General features: G+C 40.1%; 1 protein-coding gene and 1 long non-coding RNA gene across 3 annotated transcripts in view; one reads left to right on the top strand and one right to left on the bottom strand.

Annotated features, from left to right (window-relative positions):
* Positions 1–16,462, bottom strand: part of LOC146512090 (uncharacterized) — a 110,840-nt gene extending 94,378 nt beyond the window's left edge. Inside the window, exon 1 of the long non-coding RNA XR_014875739.1 lies at positions 16,370–16,462. This is a non-coding gene — a long non-coding RNA (uncharacterized LOC146512090). The remainder of the gene's footprint in view (positions 1–16,369) is intronic.
* The window catches only part of grid1b (glutamate receptor, ionotropic, delta 1b), a 668,767-nt gene that overhangs the window by 63,855 nt on the left and 579,475 nt on the right, over positions 1–25,437 (top strand). The gene's annotated exons all lie outside the window — the stretch shown is intronic.

Below are 25,437 nucleotides of genomic sequence, written 5' to 3'. Positions count from 1 at the left end.
AGCTCCTTTGACTACGATGACCTGGATGACTGAGAACCTTCACCAACTGCTTGCTTATAGTCTAATATTTGGGTTTTTCTTCTAATATTCTAATCCTGAAGTGCTTTTATTGATAAAACTGCAGTAGTGAAGAAGCACTATACAACTAAAGCTGACTTAGTTATGATTTGATGCTATACCAAGAAAACTGGACTGAATTGAACTTTGAGAAAACATTGAGAGGCGCTTCTCTCAGCAGTGAGAGTAATTGTGGAAGTTCATCATTTGACACAGTTTGGCGCTGACCATCACTACCGCCATAAACCGTTGTTTCTTTCCCGCTTTGATTTCATTGGTTGAAAGTAATTTCTGTGTCTGTCACAAAGACTGGAAGAAGAAATGAAGTTCATGAACATTCATGTCACATGCACATACTCCAGCATTTAAATAAAAGTGCCCCTCTGAGTCATTCTAATAACATTGTGAAGTCTCCATCAGCCACTGTAGATACTGGCTCATATCAATCTTTTCAAATGTGCTGTGCTCCTGTGCCAGCTATCATTGTGCCAGAATAAAAAAGTGAAGCTCTTTAAATCCTTAAAAACAATTTCTTGCACTGGTAGCCTCTCTATACAATTACTGTGATTTATTGTAGAAAAACCAGGCCTTTAGCGTGGGGCGGGGGCTCCATCTTGGCACGAAAGTTCTGAAACAGCCTTCAAACCATCAAAACAAAGATCTGCATTATTACACTTAATTCTCACTTTAGCAGGCAAATTTCACATCTCTGTCTCCGTCGCTGATGTGCATCGGCATGTGTGGGCGACATTTGAATTTTGCTGCAGGTAACTGTTTCTGTCACAGCATCTCTTGTAAATTGGTGTTGCTGTAAAAGAATTCGGTTTTTCTCTCGAGCTGTTCGTTTCTGTCAGGAGTTCAGGTTGGCTTCCTCCTAACATCACTTCAGGTTTCTGGAGCCGGGAAGTCCAAAGGTCGGCAAAGGGAGTGAGGACAAATGAGCTAGTAGCCTTCATCATGAAATCATCATTTTAAAATAGTATTTTGATATTATTGAGTTTATTTATGACTGATTTATCTTCCATTTACATCAGAATACATACTTCTACTGTGTGTTCTAGTTCAGCATCCTTATCACAAAAGAAAACTCCACAGTGAGGAAGACGATCCTAAAATGTGTTTTTGTTGGGAATCTATGGAAACTGAGCTGACTGACTTTTGTAGCACTGTTATGTCCCCGTTTAGGGTTACTGGAGCGCCAACATAAGGGTTAAAAAAAGGTGTCCTTGCCCCCATAGCCACACCCAAAAAGCCAATTTACAGTTTAAGGTGTTTGTTGCTACCAAAAAAACTGAAGGCATTAACTCCGGGGTGAACAAAGGCCAAAATAACAAATAAAATAAGCTATTCCAGGTACCTAAACCCTGTGAAACAAAAACCAAACAAAAGACGAGCGCTACCCCTAACTCCCTGAGAGTGTCCAGTAGGGGTAGGGGAAAAAATGGATACTGTGTAGCATGGTGATATTTTGTTTGCTAATAATGTATGGATACAGGGACAGCAGAAATCGATATTTTGTTACAAAAAGGTTTTTGTGCTCTGACTTCAGAGCATGTTGATCCTTTTTCTGAGCAAGAATCCTGACATTCCTTCACTGTCCAAATGTGTTTAACTTGTTTTTGGCAGCAATAAACATGACAGTTTACTTATTTTAATTTAAGACATGTTTTATTTTAATGACGTTTAAAACTTTTTTATTTAATGTAAAATTATATTTTGTTTTAATTTACTTTCAAATTCTTCAGTTGCTGAAGGGGCTGCATAGTTTTCATAAACTGCATAGTTCAGAATAGCTATAATTGTACCAGATGGTTGATTCAGTTAAGTTGGACTAGACTGTAATACAAACCGTTCAGTTTGTCAACAATCAAACTGAAATGAGAGAAAGACTGAGTGTGAGACTTTGATATTAGAGAAAATGAATATTGATAAAGTTTACCTTTATGTACAGAATCTGAATATCGCAAAATATTTTTAAAAATCGCAATAATATCGTATCGTGCGTTAAGTATCGTGATAATATCGTATCGTGGGATGTATGGTGATTCCCACCTCTAGTATCCAGTGTTAGCAGTGAAAGCTAACCTTCTGTTTTTATAGCTAGCAACAGCCTCCATACACAGGCTCACCTGTTAGCTGGACAGAGCTGAACCATCACTGATAAATGGAGACTTGGTTTGTATTTACATTTTAAGTGAATTCAACTTGATTTCATTTGTTGTTAAAGTTTGTTTCCTATTCTTTCCCATTCTATACTAAAGTAACTCTATTGTGTAGTTGCAAATCATTTTATACTTTGTAAATAAGAATAAGAACTATTTTCTGATTTAATGTTATAAAACTGTAACTGATGTAGTAATTGTTAGTCAAAAATAAAGTATTAGCACACCTAATATTTCATCCATCCAAGCAAAAACTAGCACTCAATTTCATGTTTGTTTTTTACTAATCACATGATAATTAACAAATAAACACATCAAAAATAGGATTTGAAAAAAGTCAGTGCTGAAACATGTAAACAGATGTTTTGTGTTGGTTCATGCAGTCATTACTCAGGCTTCCTTTCATTTCTTCCAGCAGTACAGTATTTGCACTTCCACACCTTTTATTGCCATTTTTATTCTGAGCAGAAGCCCATTAGAGCTTGGCTTCAGGAAGTCCTTCAAAAAGTAAAGTTAATGAGATAATAAAGTCAACCTTTGACTTTGCCTTTGTGTTTGCTCAGCACTTTTCCACCTGAACAGACTGAAGCCAAGTGACACTTTGAAGGACTCGCAGAACGGCCGGCTGAGCTTTTACACCCAAACTGGCAACGTGTCGCAGCCGTGTTGGAAGATAACGTTCCCTAGGTGCTGTCAAGAGTGTTCGCTAACTGACCCCCCTTCAGTTTCCTTTAAAACAGGGTGTCTATTTCCAAATTCACACAACTTAAAGACCCTGTATCTCATTTTTGTTCATGTGGTTAGAAACCATTTTAAAGATATTTGGTAAATGATTTAGAAAACGTCTTATTTCTAAGACAACATGAAGTAGTAGGACATGGCTTGAAGAACCTAATACGGGTCACATTACAGCCTGTGTACAAGAAAAGGTTTGGGCTGCAAAAGAGACGATTATACTGAGGAAAAACTTCTTGTGCTGCTTAGTGAAGCCATCTAAAGATGATGGAACTTGTTATAAAGATTACATATGTTTGATGTTTACTACACTTCAGATGTTGTTGCTGCCTCGCCGTTGGGCAAGAAGACTTATGATGACCTGAGACCCTGTGTGCATTTAAAGAGATTTGCTGGTCGCCCGTTGATTTGTATCTGACAGCTAGTCATTAGTGGACACTGCAGACTCTTCTTCTCTTGTATATTTCCTATCCATCATACATCAGTCAACATTTCCTCTGCTCACATTGGTAGTCAGTCCAATCGCGTAGCTGCAGTTTTTAATTTGGTTCAACCAGGTACGTGCCCACGTTGCTGCAATATGTTTTGCTATTCATTGGTACAAGTTGCCAGAAATTAGAGATGGTGGACATAGAGAGCAATGACAACTGTTAAAATGTTGTAGTATCTTAGACGCTTAGACTGAAAGCTCTAAAAAGAAGCTTTTAGTCTTTGATTGTAAATGTTGCTAGAGAAGAAAGTTAAATCTTAGGAACACAGAGTACAGTCTGACCTACAAGGTCATAAATTAACTTAATTAAATGCCGATATAAAATGTTAAAGTCCAGCTAGACAGGTATACGGTCATTCCCTCGTCCACCAGTTCATTCAGGCCTGCGCTTCTTCTCCTTTTGATGTCCTGTAGAAAATGAATGGATTTTCTAATCTCCACATTTCATCTAATCTGCATCTGTTTTATGATCTTCAACATGTAGCCACCCACACACAGGTTTCACAGGTACTGAAATCTTCGATTTGCTCACTCATTATCTCTGAGGCTCCTCTGGTATTCTTAAAGACTTTAGAGCTGGTTTGATGGAGACACAACTTTAAAGTTTGTTAATATTTTCTTTGTTTAGATTTTAAAGTCTTGAGACTAAAATCTTCAGACCTTCCTCAAAAGCCTCTTAATCGAGTCTTACTTGTCTCGTGCTGAAGCTGGTAGTTCTTTTAGTCAGTTTTCGTTATCTTGGAAAAGTGTGTCCACAATAGGGCTGCCACAAACAATTATTTTGATAGTCGACTAGTCACTGATTATTTTTGCGATTAGTCGACTAATCAGATCATCATCCATTGGACGTAAAACGTACAGCTTATTGCACCAGCAGCATCTGCTCTTATATAACTATCATTAGCTTTCAGCTTTAAGTGTTTAAGGTGCTAACTAAAAATAAAGACAAGATGATAGTTTATTACATTTTAATGAAATTTGCAGATTGTTTCGGTGAAGTTTAATAAACTCCTTGCTATCTAAAATATAACAGGACACTGGAGTATATTCTCGAGCATCTCACACTTCTGATAATCAGCTGTCTGCTTGACGTTTATTCAGCTGTGTAAAAACTATAACTTTAATCTCAGCCAAACCGATTTACTCAGGAACAAATAAAATACTAAAAAAAGCCAAACAATAACATTTTAAGTTATCTAAGTGACTTATATATCATGTTTAACCTGAGTAGTGAAAGACAGCGGTGGGTTTGAAAATGATTTGCCGGGAGTCCGGTGTTCTCACGGCTCTAGTTAGCCTAGCCCCCGGCTAGCTATCGAGCTAGTGGGTAACAGACGTCTCCGAAAACGTCGGAGCGCTTTTGAAAATATGTGGTGTCTTGATAAACTGAGCAGATATTTGAGGTTTACACAGCTACATTCTCGCCTGAAAATATGTTAAACGTTTATTTTGTGACCAGAAAGAATAATAAGAGTAATATTAAAACTAACTAGCTGCCGCCATTGTTGGAAACTGAGCTGGGCCGCGCTATGAATTCTGGGACACAGCTTCTTCTTCTTCGGGGTTTAACGGCAGCTGGGATCCTTGTACATGCAGTGCTGCCATCTTCTGTTTCAGTCCGTTATTACACTCTTAAATCCTACTACTTATTCCTGCGTCTTTTGTGATCTTACAAAGCTTCAAACGACGCGTCGACTATTAAATCAGTCGTCGATGATTTTGATAGTCGACGTAATTGTGGCAACCCTAGTCCACAAATAGCAATTTTAAGATGTGTTTAGAATGTGGGCTTATTATAATGGTAATCAGACAATGGTATGATTGGTGGCAGAGGACATGTCTAAATTAAGTTTGTTGTTGGGCAGAAAAGGATCTTAAGCATGAACGCTGCAGCAGACGTTCCTTTGGAGAACCTGTTTCTCCAACGCCATGAAGAAGCTCAGGAGAGTGTCAGGGAGTTGGCAGCTAATCATCCATCATCTGCAGTCGAGCATCACTGTAAACATCAAGTTGGCTGAAAAATGAGTTGATACTTTGCACTTAACATGGAGTCCAGGATCCAGCAGGGAAAACACAAAGCACTGAAACTTGTGTGTTTTGGATTTCCTGGTGAAGAAGATTTTGGAGAGCATCCTGTTATTTTTGCCGCAGCATTTATTTATGTATTTCCTCGCATGTCGAGCGTGACACGTTGCGACAGACCAGCGCGCTGTCTGGCTCTATAAACTCGTTGGAAAGTCGTCGAGCCGCCGCTCGCTGCATTAACTGCAGTCTGGCTTGTGCTTTGTGACTCGATGAAAACTTATTTGTGATGTTTGTGCGGTGTGACTGGCGTGCTCAATAACAGCTGGTTATGTTTGTGTGTGTGTGCTTATTTGATGCAGAGGAGGAGAAGCAGCAGCATATTCATGTGAACAAAAAGATGTTTTGTCTCAGTGCGTGGTGTAAATGTTTATGAAGTCTGCTTCATTTGATTCCTAAGTGTGTGTGAGAAACAGATGGATATATATACACCTTATCAAATCTACAAGGGGAGAGTGGAGTGTGTGTGTCGCTGCCTTCAGCAACTGAAGTCCAAATAAGCTTCCATCCATTTAATTCAATCTAGATGTAAATTTTTGCTCTGGCTCCGAAGTCTCGGGGCGGTGAGAACCAGCTGGACACGACTGGTTTTATTTACACGCCGGGCCATATTTGATTTTGTTTATACTGAAGCTGGGAAGCAATAAACGCGCCTGAAAGGCGATGCAGCAGATGTACACAGAGGACATCCCTTTGCAGTATAACGATTAAAATCTGGCCCAAAACAAGAGCTGAATGTAAAACAAAGTCGGCTGATACATCTTATAATATTTGTACATAAATATGTAACAAATTACAAATGTAGCAACAACAATCATGGAAAGATCAGTTTTCAGTTTTATTTGTCATATGCAAGTTAGCACAGGGTCAACATTGCAATGAAATGTGTTTGACGAGCAGCAGTCACTCAGCAGCATGATACAGTAGGAGAAAATATAATAAAATATAATAAAATAAAATATTAGAGAGACATGGTAAAAGAGGAAAGATGACTAAATATATATGTATCTATAAATATAAATATATGTACACTAGTGATTAAATAAGAAAATCTTGAAAGGAAATATGACGAGAGGGCAGATGGGATATTGCACAGGAATGAGCAGCAGAAAATTGCAGTATTGCACTTTTAAATATAAATATCAATAACAATAAAGTGAAGTGACCAGTGCAGATTAAACAGAGTACAGGTGACACTGTAGTTTTTAGGGCTGTGATGTAAAGTGTTGAAGTTTTGAAATTTGTCAGCGGATGTTCCAGTGATGCTGACAGGATGGATCTAGTTGAGGGTCGGGTACCTTTACTGGAAGATACTGTTTCCAAAAAAGCACAGATGTGTCAATTTGTAATTTTTGCTTATTGATTTATGAATGTGACCATTTAACTGTAAATTCTGGGCTTGTTAAAGCTCCGAGGAATTAGTGTGTGTGTGTGTATTATTGTGGTAATATGGCAAAATGGACCAATGGACAGGTGCCCATACACAGAAGGCAAAACGACATCATAAGATGCAGTATGAGCATCATATGATGGTTCTGCTGGAGGTTTCTTCCTGTTAAAATGAGATCGCCTTGAGGCGACTTTTGTTGTGATTTGGCGCTATATAAATAAAATTGAATTGAATTATGAACTGTCAGTGACTGGATAACATCTAGATTTACCAGGTTATCAAAGCTAAACTGTTGTGATTGGCTCACAAAGCTGAAATCTCTCATGCTTTGTTCTCAGAGTGTTTTACCCTGAAAGTGTTTCTTTATTCTGAGAAGTGAAGATTAGGACACTAACCCTGGTGTGTACTACTCCCTTTCCTTCATACAGGTATCCTGTAATAACGTTGGACCTGTCAGTGTCTGTTTCTCAAACTAGTCTTCTTTTTTTATTATTATCTCTTTTATTGGGACAGCTGTTGAACATAACAGTAGTTTGCCTTTTTACACTTTCTTTGCTGTCACATTTTAACTTATAATTAAAAAATAAAGAAGACAGAAAAAGAAGAGAAAAGAAAAGAAGAAGAAAAAAACTAGGGTTAGGAGGCAGCAGGGCAGGTAGGTTTACGTAGTACTCAGGGTTGTAACATCATATACAAAATCACACCATACCATACCACCTTTATTTATAAAGCACTTTAACATAAAACCAGAGTTCACAAAGTGCTGTACATGCTAATAGCATAAGTAAATAAAAATTAAAATGAGATAAGATAAAATAAATAACTAAAAAACTAAAATAAATTGAAACATGTTAAAACAAACTGAGTCAACCCCTCTAATCAATGCCAAAGGCTTCAGCAAATAAATATGCTTTAAGAAGACTTTTAAATTCAGAAAGAGAAGAGGCCTGCCTAACATGCAAGGGTAGATCATTCCACAACTTTGGAGCAACTACAGCAAAAGCACGATCACCTTTAAATTTAAACTTAGTTTTCGGTACCTTAAGGAGCTGCTGATTGGCGGACCTAAGGGAACGGGCAGGTGTATATGGTTGTAGTAGCTCCGAGAGGTGGAGGTGGTGGTGGTGGTGGTGGGGGGGGGCATTAAGAGATTTAAAAGCAAATAAGAGAATTTTAAAAACAATCCTAAAATGTACAGGTAGCCAGTGGAGTGAAATTAAAATTGGGGTAATGTGCTCAGACTTTTTTGTTCCTGTTAAAAGATGTGCTGCAGCATTTTGCACAACCTGCAGGCGCCTAATGGACGCATCACTAACCCCAAAATAAAGTGCGTTACAATAATCCAGCCTAGAAGTAACAAAGGCATGGATTACTGTTTCAAAATGCTGTTTCGATAAGATAGGCTTTATTTTGGCTAATTCCCTCAAATGAAAAAAGCTAGATCTTACAACAGCTCTGACCTGGCTTTCAAATTTAAGATTTGCCTCTATTTTAACTCCCAGATTAGTGATGACTGGTTTAACATACTGTGCCAGCGAACCAAGATCTATAATAGTGGCCTCAGAAGCGCCACCAAAAACCATCACTTCTGTTTTCTGTTCATTAAAATGTAAAAAGTTCAAAGCCAACACCTCTGAAGTTTAAGAGAAAATGACACTTTTTCCATCGTATAGATCTCTTGTACAGAATGTATCCAGTCTTCTATCGTTGGTGGTTCAGGCTTAAGCCATCTTCTCGTAAGAGGCTTTTTACTTGCGGCCAGAAGGATATACAGGAGTCTTCTGTCGTTGGAATTCAGTTTATCCACTGGTACATTGCATTTAAATATGGTCTCAAGAGTTGAAAGAAAAACAAATGAAAAAACATTTTGTAAATGATCATGGATTAGAGACCAATACTGGCGAATAACTTTACAGTCCCAAAAGATGTGGAAATGGTTAGCTCCGTCTCCCCCACATCTCCAACATTTATCAACAATTCCTCGATATCTTTGTTGAGCAGGGGTGATGAAAAATCTCATGATGCGCTTCCAGCAAAATGCACGCCAAACATGAGACCCAGTGGTAGCCCACTGCATCTTGCATGCGTGAACTAGAGTCGCAAAACTAGAGTCTTCTCAGGACGGTCAGTCAACCTCCCACATACCATTGTGCAGAATCTCGCTATATTTTTGGTAATCACAGAACAGCAATCATTTCCTGGAGTCATTATTGTTTTGTTCATGTCGAGGTTATAATAAAAACAGCCTGTTAGTGTTGACCCAGACACTCAAAGGGCCAAATATATGGCTTTTTTCATTAGTATGCTGCAGAAACTGGGGCTCAGTTTTCAGTCATGTGTACACAATTGGAAAAAAGTCCGTTTTAAAAAATGTGGTAATCGTGTGCGAGGTAACGCCGGGACACGGGCGTGTGAAGGCTGCTGGAAACAAACATCTACCTACGTAGTTATTCCATTACAAATCATGACTTATGAATAGCAAGCCATTAATCATTGATAGGATTTATTTAAACTTTTATTAGATAAAAACAAAAATGCTTTGCTTTTACAAACAAGGACATTTCTTAGCAAATTTAATCTGCAAAGTGTTTGAGACGAGTTCTGCCCGGCCCATCCATTAGAGCTGTGACAGGTTCAAGGAAGACATATTAAACACATCCTTCCCATCTGCTGTGAGAAATGTGTTTTTCTGTTTGTCAGTGACAAACGGTCTCAAACACGCTGGATTTGTGAGACGCATCGGTGTTTATGTCTCTATAAAGATGCTGTTTCTGCAGGGGAATTAGTCTTAGCAGCAGGAAACTCCTGACTGAGTGGGATCCAAATACTCCCACACACTGTGGGACATTCGCAGCTTGCTTTAACAGCGTTTGGCTGCTTAGACCTTTGCATCCATCAGCATGCATGTCGTGACACGACAGACCGAGATGATGGACTTTTGTTTAGTTCCTTGTCAACAGAGGAGGAACCACAGAGGGACATTATGCCGACATGAATATGCATCCAGGAATTGTTCACCTTTTATCCAAAACTCGTCTTGCCAGTGCGCGTACTGTTTTGCTGTAAATTGGCTAATTAACGTGGGGATCACAGCAATGGTGTGTGACAAATCGTTAAAGGGTGTGCAGCCTCAGTCCACCACTTTATCGACTAACAGCCTGAAGGCAACCGGTGTTTTACAAATAAATCACATTCAGTCTGGAGGATGACACACAAACTCACACCTATTACTCAGCCGTGTGTAATATGGCTAATGTAAAGATCTGTGGCAGTGCTTGTGTGGTCTGTGCCTGCACACACACAATGTCCGCTGGCCTTTGTGAAGTTTGCCTTCAGTCTTATTACAGGAAATGGATGGACGGTCGAACTAAGTGAGAAGATGGATAAACAGACATAGAGAGACTGGGAGGTGAGGGACGTGTGAGTCAGACTTGAAAAGAAGAATGATTAAATCAAAAGATGGGAATACACAACGACAGAGGAGAGTATCTCTCCATCCACCCTTTGATGTTGCTCTCCTGTTACTGCTGAATACATTTTCAGCATGACGTGATGTCTTGTCTAGCCTCGTTTCAAAGCCCTCTCCTGCCATCTCACTCTATTATGCATTGCACGCACGCAGATGCTGGTTTGACTTGGAGATTACACGTGTACATGGATTCCGTCGATCAGCGTGAAGCTCAAATATTTCTCCGTCTTGAATCTTAAATCATCTCAAACTTTCAGATGTTTACTGACTTCGGAATCGGAATCTGATCGGAATTTTTGTCAGGACAGCTGTTGGAACTTCAGGAGGATCTGATGCAGTAAAGCTAGGATTACCAATTAGGGCTACATGTCACCCTGTGGAAAGCTTTCAAGAGTGGCTCAATTAATGTGTGAAACCAGAAATAACAATTTAATAACTGAGTGGAGCACAAAGATTAACTAAGAGTAAGCAAAAGGAAAGCTTTAGTCAGACTAGAGCAAAAACAGAATGGCAACATCTGTGCAACTAGCAAAAAAATCAGTGGTTGCACAGGTTCCACTGTTGACCACAAGGTGACTGCACAGGTAACCTGATTGAGACAACTTGTGTCTAAACAATTGCAGACTGACTGTAATCACTTCAGGAGAAATTGGTCAGCTGTTAGCAGGTAATTACTGTCACAGATTGCCGACATGTTGCAATCAGTTGGAGTTCGTAATTGGCCACTCTACCGCTGGCTGATGTAATGATGTAGATGACAACAACCGGCCGTTTGTTGTTTGTCACAGTCGATCGCTGTATTATTACACAACGGCCCCCATTTCATCTCAAACTGATAGCTGTGGACATTTCTGAAGCATTGATTTCAAGAGCAAATTGAAAATTGAAAATTTGCTCTTCTAAAATGACAATTTCTTCTAAATTGTCATTTTAGAAGAAATGATAAAAACAGTTAAAAGACAAAAATGAAGAAAAATCATAATAATAATAAAGCCATCTGAAAGAATGGCGGACTGTAGGGCTGTGCGATATAACCGAAACCTCATATCCCGATATAAGAATTCTATCGTACGATATAAATCACAACAATGTAACATTTTCTGTAAGTTCTGTGAATCTCGGGCAGCTCGACTTGCGTGAAGTGTTTCCAGCTGTGCGTCATGTAGCTGGAGTCGAGTGTTTTAACCGATGCATGAAACGATACATTTTTAGACATAAGTTGTAACGGCGCCGTTTTCTTTGTGAGTATTTATTACACAGCGTGCTGCGGGGAAATGCCTGTTCTAACGTTTGAGTCTAAGGTTTATTTTTTAGCACCTGACGGCTCTTTTTTGCTTCTCATCCGTAAATAATCTGCATCTTTCACCTGATTCAGTTTATTTTGAAAAGTCTCAACAGGATCCTGAGCTTTATTCTGAAAGGTTTATGTGGAAAATAAACAAGCGGACACCCGATGGTTTTACGGAATAAAACACATAAAGACAGGCGCTTGTCCATCCGTAGTGTGGTTATATTAAATATAAGAGAAAGAGAGAACTTTAAGAAATTAATATAACCACTACAGTGACCATCAAAACGATGAAAACATATTGCCTTAAACAGTTTATTTTGCGACATCACGAAACAAACGATACCGTAAAATGAAACTATAGACGTTTTTATATTGTCATCTGATATATATCATTATGTCGAACAGCCCTAGCGGACAGTTCAGTTTGATTGCTATTAGCACAGATTAGCTTGAAACTGTTCTACTTAAGGTATCGAACATGAAAACTGTTAGCATACAAACAACTAAAATTGCGAGCTAGCATTGTGATTACAAGTTGTTTCAACATGTAACTATCAGAAGCCTGGATTCCTCATACTTACTTGAAGCCTGGATAAGGAGCTGGAACTGTTAGCCAACAGTGTTGCAGCCCTTATCCGCTAACAAATTAAACTGTCATCATTAACAGTCAAAGTATGTATAAAGATCTTTTTGTTATGTATAAAGAAACAAAATTGTTATTTAAAGATAACGAGTAAACACTGCAAATCATTCACTCATCACAAAGGCTGTTAAACGGAGCCATAATGGAATAATCATTGAAATAACAAATTAATATTTGTGAATAAAGACCTGAAACAGTCCATAACTGATGAATTTTAATTTGAATGCAATCACCAAAGATAAATCCTGAGAGTCATAATTTACCAGAATTTAAACAGTGAATAAAAGAAGCTTTATTTAAAAAGCTGATGAACCAAAATCCAGATATGACAATAACAAAAGGTCAGAAACGAGTGTAGAAACAACAAGAAACAATGAAGCTGAGAGGAAAGCAGAAGGATGGGGAGAACTATGACATGCAACTAAAACCTCTGAAAAGTACGGGAGTGGTAGAAAATGACTTAAAAATATCCGAGTATAAGAGACGGAGTTGATGAAGGGGATCTTGAGTCTGGCTGACAGGACTCTGGGGGTACTTCAAATGAACTACTGAGCTGCTTCAAGAATAGTTTCATTCGCCCTGTTAAAACATCAGTAAAAACCGAGAAATCAAGGATGTTTTTCTTTTAAATATGGAGACGGACGCCATCGGACCGCCGCTGAAGTCAGAATGACTGCGTAGTCCTTCCCTCCCCTGCACCTGGAAGCCAGCCAGAGGTTAAGTGCCTCACTCATCTCAAGCATTTTGAATAATTTATGCATGTTCGCAGTTATAGTCTTCCATTATGTTATCTATTATAACGGCACTATTTTTTTCATTGCGCTGTGTTATTCAGATTGATTTTTCAGCACCCATTTGCTAATTCCTTCACTCCTGAAAGCAGTAAAAACCTAACTGCTTCTGCTTAAAAACATGTTGGATACCAAACTGAGCATGAGGGGAAAAAGTGACATTTCCTGCTCCACTGTCTCAAAATGTTAAATGCCAGATATTAACTAATTGCCTAATTAATGTAGACTCTGCTGGGGGACGGCTTCATCTATGTTTCATGAGTCCTTTGACTTTTCCCTCCAGATTGCTGGACTGTCTTTTCTTTTGTCTTTTTAGAAACACTACTCCAGTAGAGAAGCTTGACATTTCAAATTTATGGCTTCTTAGTGATTCTTTGGACTTTTTAGCTTTTCTCGTGTGTTCTCAGTTTGTTTGGTCCGGCTGTGATGAACCGTAACTGAACAGGATTTTGTTGCAGAGGACTTGAAGCTTTATTTTGAGAAGCAATAAAGGCGACACACATTCTGCTATTATTGGTGCACTCATGGACGCTGCAACCGGGGAGAATTATCTCGTAATGTTCACCTGATGTTTGAACCCAGTAAACACGAGAATTAAAAGTGGATGCTTAATAAAGACCAATTTATTGATAATTTAGTTTGCTGGCAGAGTTAATTTCCAGCAATTAAACTCGTACGGTTATTAAAAAAGCTCAAAATGTCAAACCTTCTGTTTCCACTCTTGCATTTCTGTTTCTTATATCAATGCTCAGTATCTCTGGTTTTTGGATGTCTTTGACATTTTAAGCGTTTAATAAAACTTATGGGTAATGTTAAGGTGAGCTTCACTGTAGGTAGGCTTATGTTCTAGGTGAGAGTTGAGATATATTTGCTTGCAACTGCATTTTGGTGCGTGCAGAATTGCTAGTTTGTTGCAGAGCATGGCCCGAGGTTTTGGAGAGGCGAGAGTCATAAGATGGACAGGAAGCACCTGCCGTGGAGACGGAGATGATGTTCTTTTCAAACTGTGTTAAAAGTCATTGTGGTTTTGATTTGACGTATGCATGTATTGTATCTGATGACGCACGAGGGGGCGTTGACCCTGATGAATCAAAAGCAATCTGAAGTGTCTTTTTGGGAGATCTACAGCTGATGTTTTGCAGTGTAAATCTCACCACGCTGCGTGTGGTCATTAAAATCAATTGTTTGACCAAGCTCTTCTGGACCATGGTTGTTTTTACTCTCCTCCTCAATATTGAACCCTTAACACCTAGACTCCCAGAGAGCAGCCATTTGGCTTTTCTACGTTTAAAACCGGTAGGCGGGTTTAGCTAATATCCTGAACTGAACTGTGAACTGCTGCTTTTGTTATGTAAATAAGGTGGTGCTGAGCCACTTGGAGGGTTAGGGTTGGTTTGGGTTACCCTAACCCTAACCCACAAGGAAACTTGTGTTTCTGTTTGCCATCTTAGGGAGAAACCAACACACATGGGTGTATTTCCTTTGTTGCTGAGATTTATTGATAAAAACGGTAACAAAAAACCCCAACCAGGGGTGGAGGGTTGTGTTTCAGTGGACCATTGATCAGTGGTCCATTGTGGTATCAACATGCACCTCGCTTCATAGAGTCTTTTACTATTTGGAATACTAAACCTGGATAATACCTGGAATACTAAAATGTTTGACCTTAATTGAACGTTACATCTTCTAATCTAAATTTGACTAATCCACCCAAGCCTAGACTTGGTGATGGTGACCTGGTAGATGTTGAGGTCAGATACATTAGATTGAGGTAAATCTGTTGGCTTCCACTGATGGTTTAGGTAAAATCTAGTTCCCACGAACTGAAGACTGTCAGATGGGGATGGAGTGTACAAGGTGACGGTCTGTCTGATATTAAGCTATAAAGGGACAACAGTGGCTGGCTTGCAATCCAAATGCTGACCACAGGTCATGGAAAATGAGCAGCAGTAAGGTCGCTGGTGATAAAACGTGCGCGCATCTACTCAAATAGTCCACTGACTTTCAAAGGTTGGTCAGTTTTGTGGTTTTTGAAGTTGGATCATATTTTATGCAGCGACTCGTACATTCGGGCAGCAGTGGTGATCGAGTATCGTTCTTCCAGCCACCTCAGAGATAAATGTAGGGAACAGGAGTGTTTCTCCTTGACTTTCATCGCCTCAGATTGCTGTTAACTTTGAGACGTGGCCGTTAAATGAAGTGACGGCACTCTGACAGAGTTTCAGTCCACATTTAGTCCTTCTCACTGCTAACAGCCTCCACAGTGTGTGAACAGTGGCCTTCTTCTTGAACCTAAAGCACTATTCTTTAATAAGCCATTGTTTCTTTCAATCTCTGATGATTTAAAGTGCCTTTTGGTAAACGGCAGAGTCCTCACGCTCAGCGACGGCTATGATTTTTACTGATGGTGGTGTTTATTTGTTGTGGGTTTTTCTTTTAGTAAAAGTGCCGTCTTTTGATTTCAGGCTGGATTAATGTAAGGGCTAGTGGCACTTAAAGGGATAGTCTGCAGAAATTAATCTGGCAGGAAGTGCTGGTTTGTCAGAGGTGATGTCTTCACCTTGAATGGAGATGCATTATCTGGATGAAAAGGCAGGAGCGACTGACATGACTGATTATGATGGGACATCCTCCCTCTGTTTTTCTGCTTCTTTGTGTTTTCTGTGGCGCGATCTGTCATTTTCTGCTGTCCTGTCGTGTCCTGTCATTGTTCACTCTGATGCAGCCTCACACTGAGTAGCGAAAGCTTCAGAAAAATTTCCTCCAGAAGAAAAAACCTTTGTGAAAGTTCAAAATTTAGTTTTGTTTATCGAACTTTTGCTGAAAAACTAAACTTCCACCAGATCACTGGGGAACCACTTTGGGCTAATTTACACTTTACCGACATGCTAAACAATCAGCTACAGAAACTAAAGGGTGTTAAAGTCATAGTCAGAAAGTTCTGCTGTAGTCACATTTCTATATATCGTAGGGGGAGATATGAACCTAACCATGGCCTTATTTGTCAAAGGAGCTTGCAAAGAAAAGCGTCTGGACTTCTTTAAGTTACTTGAAGACGTTTCACCTTCATCCGAGAAGCTTCTTCAGTTCTAAGGTCAAATGGTGGAGAGTCCCATAGTTTGAAAGAGGAGTGAAAGAAGCATCTATGTCCACTGTGAGCGGCCATCTTTGAACAGAGGCGGTGGTTTACGACACCAACTCTCTGCCATCTATAATCCAGTTTTGAGATCCCTTCCCAGACGCCTTAACGCCCACTCACATCCTGGGTCATCTGACCTCAGGAATTCGCATGATAAGGTGGGGCCAGGTTTCACAATGAGCTCACCCGAAACTCTGGCTGATTGGGACCCACACCCAGTTCCACACCTTGGCTCAGGCGATTAGAGGATCATCAGGGGTCCTTTTGTCCCTCTGTGGGGGGAAACTCCCACTAGGTTTAAATCTGGGACTCTCCACCATTTGACCTTAGAACTGAAGAAGCTTCTCGGATGAAGGTGAAACGTCTTCAAGCAACTTAAAGAAGTCCAGACGCTTTTCTTTGCAGCTCCTTTGACTACGATGACCTGGATGACTGAGAACCTTCACAGACATGGCCTTATTTCTATACTTAATCAGGTTTCCAGAGACCTGGTGGGTGTTGCGAGCTTAAATCATGCATCATGTTAAATTCTAGGCCTCAGCATTGATGCAGCACACAGGTAAGCTGGACAGGGTTGATTATATGATTACTGCTGCGTCCTGTTGTGTCCCAGCATTTATGCGGGTCTTACTTCGACCACCTGAAACATACCCTCACCGGCAGTGTCTCCCTCCAACAGTGAGTCCACGGCTCAAACCTGAGTCTCCAGGTCCCAGTTTGGTCGAGCGACCCATAACCACCAGGATCCAAGTGTCCAATCCCAGGATAGTGGTACCACACACCAGCGTCACTGAGGAACTCCACTACCTCACCTACACAATAATTAGAGATGTGGTTTTAATATTGTGGTTAACTGGTTTATGTCCAAGACAAAAATGAGCAGATAAATACTGAATGTTTCAAGCACTAAATGTACAAATTCAGTATTTTTACAGTCGGTTCAAAGTTGCAATAAGTGATTTTTAATAGCAAACACGGCTTTGTATGCAGCACAAGTGCACACATTTCCCTGATATTTACTATCGGCTCTTAGGAACTGTTGGGGTGTTAGTTTGGTGTCAGTGTGAATGTGATGCTCAGTGTGTTGGTGGGCAGCAAACGTTTCTTTTCAGACTGTGAATTGGTCTCTTCATTTGCATTACAATCCATAAAAATGAAGCATGTGCTTGAAATGCAGTTTCAGGTTCTCTGATGTGCAGAAACGTGTTGCATCGTCCATCTAGTAGATTGAATTGGATCTAATCTGTATGAAATTCTCCCCGGTCTATTATCGATGGCTTAGCTTGGTGGTTATATGCAAATGTTCCTCCCTAACTCATGTGTGTCCGTAGACGGTCGTTACAGATGTTCATAAAACATCCACCCTGCGGCCACTAACATCAAATTAAATCAGTTTCAGCTGCCTCGTGGTTGCACTGTTCTTTCTCTTTAAATTAATATTCACCTCAACCTCCTAATATCGGCTCCTGCCCTTTATTTGTTTTGTGCTGTTGTGGGAAAATAGCCGTAATTGTTGGTACACTAACAATCATTGATTTTTCCTGATGCATATACACTTTACCCAAGGACAGGCTGCAGGGACCCGATTCAGAGTTGAGCAGTTGCTCTTTGGTGGTTGACAGCCTGACATTTACAGATTCAAACATGTTACATCACATCACACCCCGACCTTTGTTCAACTATGTAGGTTTAATACAAGGTGTTACCATTATGGCATTTCTATTTCCCTTAGTGTGCAGGGGTTGGCTGTACTTCACAGCAAAATATGCAAAGTCAGCAGCTGCAACAAGTGCTTTAAGCTGATACTGTGATACTGTCAAAGGAGGTAACACCTCAAATCCGATGAAACACCTGGCGACGCATAGCGTTTTTTTAAAAGCCGAGAAATGCGCCGTATTTGATAGCTTGCTGCGAGTCCTCACACCGAGCACATCTACTGCGGGTGTGGTGCCTGTTATCGACCCGGAGTTAGCAACATCCCCCAAAAACCCGAAGAGGAGAGTCCTGGCCCCTAGTCCTGCCAGTGTAGCAGAAATGATGAGGATGATGATGCAGCAGCAGCCGTTCTTCTCTGCGTGAGTAGCTTAATGTTGTTCGTGTGTAATTTACGTTGAGTAGGCTAACCACGTTATTACATTAATGCATGTAAGGTGAGCTAGCAAACATCATCATAGCTACATGCGGCTGTCTTCTTGTTTGATGGCAGATACTCCCTTCACCCTGGACAAAAAGGCTAAAATGACCAAAGAAAAAGTGGAAAACAGTAAACATGAGAGGTTTTTGGACAAAGTTTGTGTTTTTTCCATTGTTTAAGCTGCTTCCAGCCAAGAGTGATACCATATATGCCCCATAGCTGCAGAAAAGGCTAACATTGTTATCTTTTTACAAAAAAACAGCTGAACATGAGAGGTTTTTGGACCAATTTTGTGTTCTCCATTCTTTAAGCACCGGTTTGAGCACCGTTTAAGCACCGGCACCGTTTCAAAAGTACCGGTTTGGCACCGGTATCGGATAAAACCTAAACGATACCCATCCCTAGTGCAGGGGTTAGCCATCTGGGCCTTTGTGTGTTGATCTGTTGACCTGTTGTGTTGATGTCAACAGAAATTTCCCAGTTATTTAATTGTTGTGTAATTATTCACTCTCATATGTAGCAAAAATCAAGGCCAAAAATAAATGAATCCACATTTGGAGATGGAGGGTTGGTGGAAGAGAAAGTCATTGTGACAATCATGCCATAAACCCGAGTTTGACTCACAACACAACACCTGGGTTTGGGATCGACACAATCTCAGTGTCACTAAGTTGTCAAGGAAGCTACTGCCATTGTTTCCTGGTCATTTCCTGCCTGGCTTCTTTCCATGTTCACCATTTTGGGCTTTTGCATCTTTAGAAAAGTTCGATGTTGGTTCCCTCGATACTCGCAGCATTCTGCTGTTCTGCATTTGGATCTTCCTATAAACAAAAAACTTTATTATTTGATTTTTTGAAACTCATCAGTTTTATGCAAAGGAAGCACTTCACATAAGAAGAAAGGCGTCATCATCTTAATAATGGAGCAAATCCACAATAGTTTTAATACATCACTACAATTATTGTGGTAAAGATGCACTTCAAGTGTCTTCTTTATAATTAGCAGAAAGGGACAAAACTAGCGATCGAAACCTGCAACTGTAAAACGAACATGAGCTTTATCTCTCTAATGAATCTTTCATTTGCTTCCTCTGGGTTCATCAATCAATACGTGGCGAATAACTTTTGCCTCCAGCTTTGAATCGCTGTCAAAATCTAATCAATCAGTTCAATCAGCTGTGCCGCTTGTGGCACTCCACAGAAATGTAAATTATTGAGTATTTCCATTTTAAAGCTACTTCAGTTTATCAGCGTCTGCGTGCCGGCAAATATGTGAAAAGATGATTACTGCGGTTTACCGCCGCCGGCCGCATGCGCTCGCACGGCGGGCGCTGGCCTTTCGCTCTCGCTACGACGCCTGCTCATAATGTCATGAGTGTGTGTATGACTGCATCAGGCCCGGGCATGTCTCTGCATGATTGTGAGTCTGTCAGGGAGAACAGCGTGTGTTCAGAGAGCCAATGTCAGCTCTGGTTATTATGAGTTTTCAAACCAGCGCACTTGGATGGATGCGTCTTTGTTGTGAGCAGGAAGCACCAGAGGTGCTAAAGAGTCGAGGTTGTAGTCGCTGTGTGTCATCAGATATGGACGATCTCATGGAGATCAGTGCTGAGGCTGATGTGGCTCTGCCTTTATTCATGGACCAGTGATGCAGTTTGCTTCTACTGATCCCTGCCTGTAGTGACCGGTATTTAACCCTTTAAAGCCGGTCAGAGCAGCACGCTCTGTGTTGTGTAACTACTTTTAAATCCTGGTAGCTCTGCAACCACGTGAGCTAGCGCAATATTTTTTTTTGCATATGAAACCGGAGGAGTTGTACTTACATCTTATGCCATCAGCTTGTCCTCGGTCACAGTTTCCTTCCACATATAACTTTGCAAAAACTGCATAAAAAGCACTTGCAGCAACAAAAACATAATATTCCAGAAACACGCTTTGCCGATCTGATCAGCTGTTTGTAACACTTCCTACATTGGAATAGACGTCAGCGCGAACTTTTGCATGTCTGCCATGACCTGCCCGAAACCGGAAGTGACGTCATTTTTGTGGAAATGTAGTTTTTTACCATCAGGGCCTCATGAGCCTATACTGGTGTTTTTAAAAGTTATCTTTGACTTTATGACTTTCTGTGTTGTTTCTGGGATGCTTAGGACTCATATTGCACTGCTGGAAATAGTTTATTTTGATGCATATGCTGCTTTTTTGCAAATTTGCATCATAATATTTATTTTCGTTTTTCCTGCAGTATATAAAAATTGGTGTATTTCAAAAATAAAACTATGAAGACACTCAAAATAAATTTCCTGTGGTAGGAAACTATTTTGTGCAACTTTTTTGTATTTACAGTTTTGAGTAATAAGCCTCTTAAATTTCTCTAACTAGAAATATATGTTAAAAAAACAAAAACGATTTTCAATTTTTTTGTAGTTTATTGCACTTTTTTGCAATTTATGTAATTACTATGCACTTAATGCAGACATATTATTAAAATCTGGGCTGTAATGGTTGTATTGATGTATATCAACTTGAAATGCTCCCAAAAATGGCTCCACAGCATGTAAACATATAATATAAGCTCTGGCAGACTTGGTTCTATGGTAGGTCTTAAAGGGTTAAAGCCCCTTCTGTACAATTATAGTAAAATGTTACATTAATATGTAGTGATCAGCAAGCCACTGATCATTTAATTGATCTGTTTTCTGTTTCTTTGGTGAACACAAAGACTTTTTTCAATTTAAAATAATTATTTAAGTTCGTGTGACCAACACACACATTAATAACCACCATGTGGGAGACTCTTGTGGTAATTACTCATATCTGGCCATCTTTCAACTATAACTCTGTAGTTCAGGGCTGGAATGTTTCTTAGAGCATAAAGGAGTTAAGAGTCTGCATATGTGACATCATCAGCGCGGTGCAGCCCCACGAACAGAAATAAATGAAAATAGATTTTAAGCCTAAAATGAATCCTCTGTTGCGTGGCCCTCTTTCAAAATCAAATGAATCTGTTCCCTCAGGCTTAGAATGAATTTTGATCCGGCTTTATGAGCATTGCAGCCTCCTGGAGTCACCAGCAGGGACTGAGCTTGTGTATCAGTCACTGACTGCAGGCAAAAGATTGATGTCGCTACTCGTGAAACATGAAGCTGAGTGTTTCTGCTGTCGCGCTGTTAGAGCTGCACACTCATCACCTAATAATCTGTCAGTCTCACAGGCTTTAACCCAGTGGGGTCATAAGCAGTGTTGGTCAAGTGCTTGGGGGAAGTAATCAGTAACTAATTACTGATTACTTCCCCCAAAAGTAATCCCGTTACTTTACTGATTACTTATTTTCAAAAGTAATTAATTACTTAGTTACTTAGTTACTTTTTAAAAACACGATTTACACCCTGAATAGGTGATAAAGTGATAGATCTTTCAGCCCAATTCTACTTTTTCTGCATAATCATCATACAAAATGTAATCAAATGGAAAAGTATCTTTTTAAAACTTGTTTTATTAGTTTTAATCTTTTAACTTTATGCATCAACCAAAAATTAAATTATCTGCAACATTCTCTGACTGGAAGAAATTAGTTTAACATTTAAACCTATTTTCTGCACATTCCAGCACATAAAATAAAATATTTTGTGTGTTTACACTCAGTCTTTCAAATAGATGCAAGTAAAACACAGCAGAAAATAAATAAAGTCAAAGACTAGCGGTCCTGTTGCTCTATTTTCACCTGTAAAGCAGGAGTGGGGTAGGCGGAGGGTTACCCTGGTGCAGGTGTGCAGCGGTCAGTGGAAGAATCCGCGAGTTTCTCTGTGAGTTTCCCATTACGTCGTAGCTACTCGGTGCTTGTTTGGAAGTTTAGGGGTTTTTTTCTCTGTAAAAAGAAGTTTTCTTCCCACGCACAACGGACACTAATGTTTTTGTCACTTTTTATGGAATCAAACTCAAAGTAAGGTCAGTACTTCCACGCTTTAAACGCTGCACGCTCATACTCTCTCTGCACTCGATATATGATCCATTGTTGATCTGCACACAGCTGTTGTCACGAACGTCGCACTCGCTTACGTCACTGTCATGAGACATTCTCGCAAAAAAATCACGGTTTTAGTAACGCAGTAACGCAGCGTTCCTACGGGAAAGTAACGGTAATCTAATTACCGTTTTTGCAAGAGTAATCCCTTATTTTACTTGTTACTTGAAAAAAGTAATCAGATTACAGTAACGCGTTGCTGCCCATCTCTGGTCATAAGTCACAAAGCAAACACGATGTTGTGCTCAAGACTTGAAATTAGCTCCTGACATCACAAACCCATCAGGTTCACTCAGGTCATCGATCACATGAGCAGTGGGAGTGGCCTGGAAGCTGTGGCCATCTTTTCTATACAGTCTATGGTATCACTAGTGTAATCATGGTTCGTCTCCTGCAGTTGTAGATTTTATCCAACGTCATGTGTGTTTCAGAGTCTCAAACGGCTCAAATGTAAACAGGAGACGCTGCCAATCATTTTCATCTGAAGAAGACGCAGATTCATCACAGGGACGCAAAATCATATCAGTCTCTGTGTGTCTGTCTGCAAGTAAATGTGTGTGTCTACTTCTGCCAGCCAGACAGACACACACACACACACACACACACACACACACACACGCTGCCTAAAGGAGCTTCAGCTGCAGATGAATGAATCGAGTAACCGCCAGACTGCAAAATTAGCCGTGTGTGCATGTGTGAGACTCTGCAGCTGCTCACGGTCACACCACTCACTCCACCGTCCCAACATCACACTTGTCATCTTTCCATCTTATTCTTTCCCCGCATCCATCATCGTTCTCCTCTTCCTTCCCTCCACCTGAACCTCCGTCATCTCCCGTCTTTCTCTTTACTCTGCGGTGTTCTCCCCTCCCGTCTGTCTCTGCTTTTCCAGATCCATCCGTTTAGGACACGAGTGGAAAACTTTCTCAACTGAATTTGCTAAAAGACTTGTTGTGAGTAGTACTGTTAGTTAGACTGTCAGGAGATGTTTTACAATCTAAAATCGGGCTCTTGCTGCTGTCTGTCTGCTGTGCTGAACGATGCTCTTCAAAGACTCTTTGTTTGCTTTCACACAAACGTATGAATCAGACCTGCAACGAGTCACCACCTGTTACAAAATGATACAATAATTAAAGCTTTCTGTTGCAGCAGGTTTCCCACCACATACTCATAAAACGCATACAAATTACATTCATTTCAGTATTAAATGCCAAAAGATGCGTTTAGTTGGCCAACTTGGTGAACCATAAATGTATTAAATAAACTCTTCTCATCTGTACAGCTTTCAATAGGACCTGCTCTGCTTTTTGTAGGATGCTGAGATTAAAGTGTGGTGAGTGTACAGATGAGCCAGAGCTCAGGCTGCAGAACGCTTTAAACACCCAGTTTCACATATTTGTATCTACTCTTGGCTCTTATGATGTCACAGAGAGCTTTTCTGCCTCACAAACCTCCAGCTGTGAGCAAAGAAGCCCCACCCACCCGCGGCGCAAACCTTTTGTTTTGCTACAGGCAACTAATTAACCCTTTAAAGCCGGTCAGAGCATCACGCTCTGTTTTGCGTAACTATTTTTAAATCCCGGTAGCTCTGCAACCACATGAGCTAGCGCAATAATGTTTTTTGCATATGAAACCGGAGGAGTTGTACTTACATCTTATGCCATCAGCTTGTCCTCGGTCACAGTTTCCTTCCACATATAACTTTGCAAAAACTGCATAAAAAGCACTTGCAGCAACAAAAACATAATATTCCAGAAACACGCTTTGCTGATCCGATCAGCTGTTCGTAACACTTCCTACGTCCATCAGCGCGAACTATCGCATGTCCGCCATGACCTGCCAGGAACCGGAAGTGACGTCATTTTGCGGAAATGTAGTTTTTTACCATCAGGGCCTCATGAGCCTATACTGGTGTTTTTAAAAGTTCTGTTTGACTTTCTGACTTTCTGTGTGGTTTCTGGGATGCTTAGGACTCATATTGCACTGCTGGAAATAGTTTATTTTGATGCATATGCTGCTTTTTTGCAAATTTGCATTATAATATTTATTTTCGTTTTTCCTGCAGTGTATAAAAATTGGTGTATTTCAAAAATAAAACTATGAAGACACTCAAAATAAATTTCCTGTGGTGGGAAACTATTTTGTGCAACTTTTTTGTATTTACAGTTTTGAGGGATAAGCCTCTTAAATTTCTCTAACTAGAAATATATGTTAAAAAAACAAACGATTTTCAATTTTGTTGTAGTTTATTGCACTTTTTTGCAATTTATGTAATTACTATGCACTTAATGCAGACATATTATTAAAATCTGGGCTGTAATGGTTGTATTGATGTATAGCAACTTGAAATGCTCCCAAAAATGGCTCCACAGCATGTAAACATATAATATAAGCTCTGGCGGACTTGGTTCTATGGTAGGTCTTAAAGGGTTAAAAGACGAGAGGAGGTGGGAGGGTGGAAAGCGTCTTGATTCAGTCCGTGTGGACTGATTAGCTGCTCTGAGGCCGGCTGTAAGGTAAAGAAGGATTATTTTGAACTGTGACTCATCCAAAGCTACTATATGAGTCCAAAATAGAGCTGAATAGGTCTGCTTTAACATCTGTGAGTAGGGTTAAGGTTAGTTTCACATCCGACGAGAAGGCGAAAATACACAACACTTGATCTGAACAGTTATATTTTCCAGTTTGTGAAGCGATGCTGCTTCTGTGGTTTGCCTGCAGCCTTGTGTTTATTAAGAGGTTAATATATCTTTAGTGAGGAGACGGATCTGAAAAGCAATAGTTCTGCTCATCCTTCACAGCCTGATGGAAATTTGAAAACGCACTAATGCGGTTTGTATCTGTTGGAGGGAATTTGCAGCGTTCTGCACAGAAATATTAAATTATATTTGCCCTGCAGAGCGTCTTGTGAGGGGAGCTGTAATAAACAACTGTGGAAGAAATCAAAGCCGGAAAAGAGCATCGTGTCGGCCGAAGCTGAAGACGATGCTTTTATTTCTGTTTATTTCAGGTGAGAGGTCAGATGTTTCTG

The sequence above is a fragment of the Neolamprologus multifasciatus genome, chromosome 8 (genome assembly GCF_963576455.1).
Source record: "Neolamprologus multifasciatus chromosome 8, fNeoMul1.2, whole genome shotgun sequence".
Classification (NCBI taxonomy): domain Eukaryota; kingdom Metazoa; phylum Chordata; class Actinopteri; order Cichliformes; family Cichlidae; genus Neolamprologus; species Neolamprologus multifasciatus.
The sequence above is the reverse complement of the archived record's forward strand: the minus strand, read 5'-3'. Positions and strand labels throughout refer to the sequence as shown.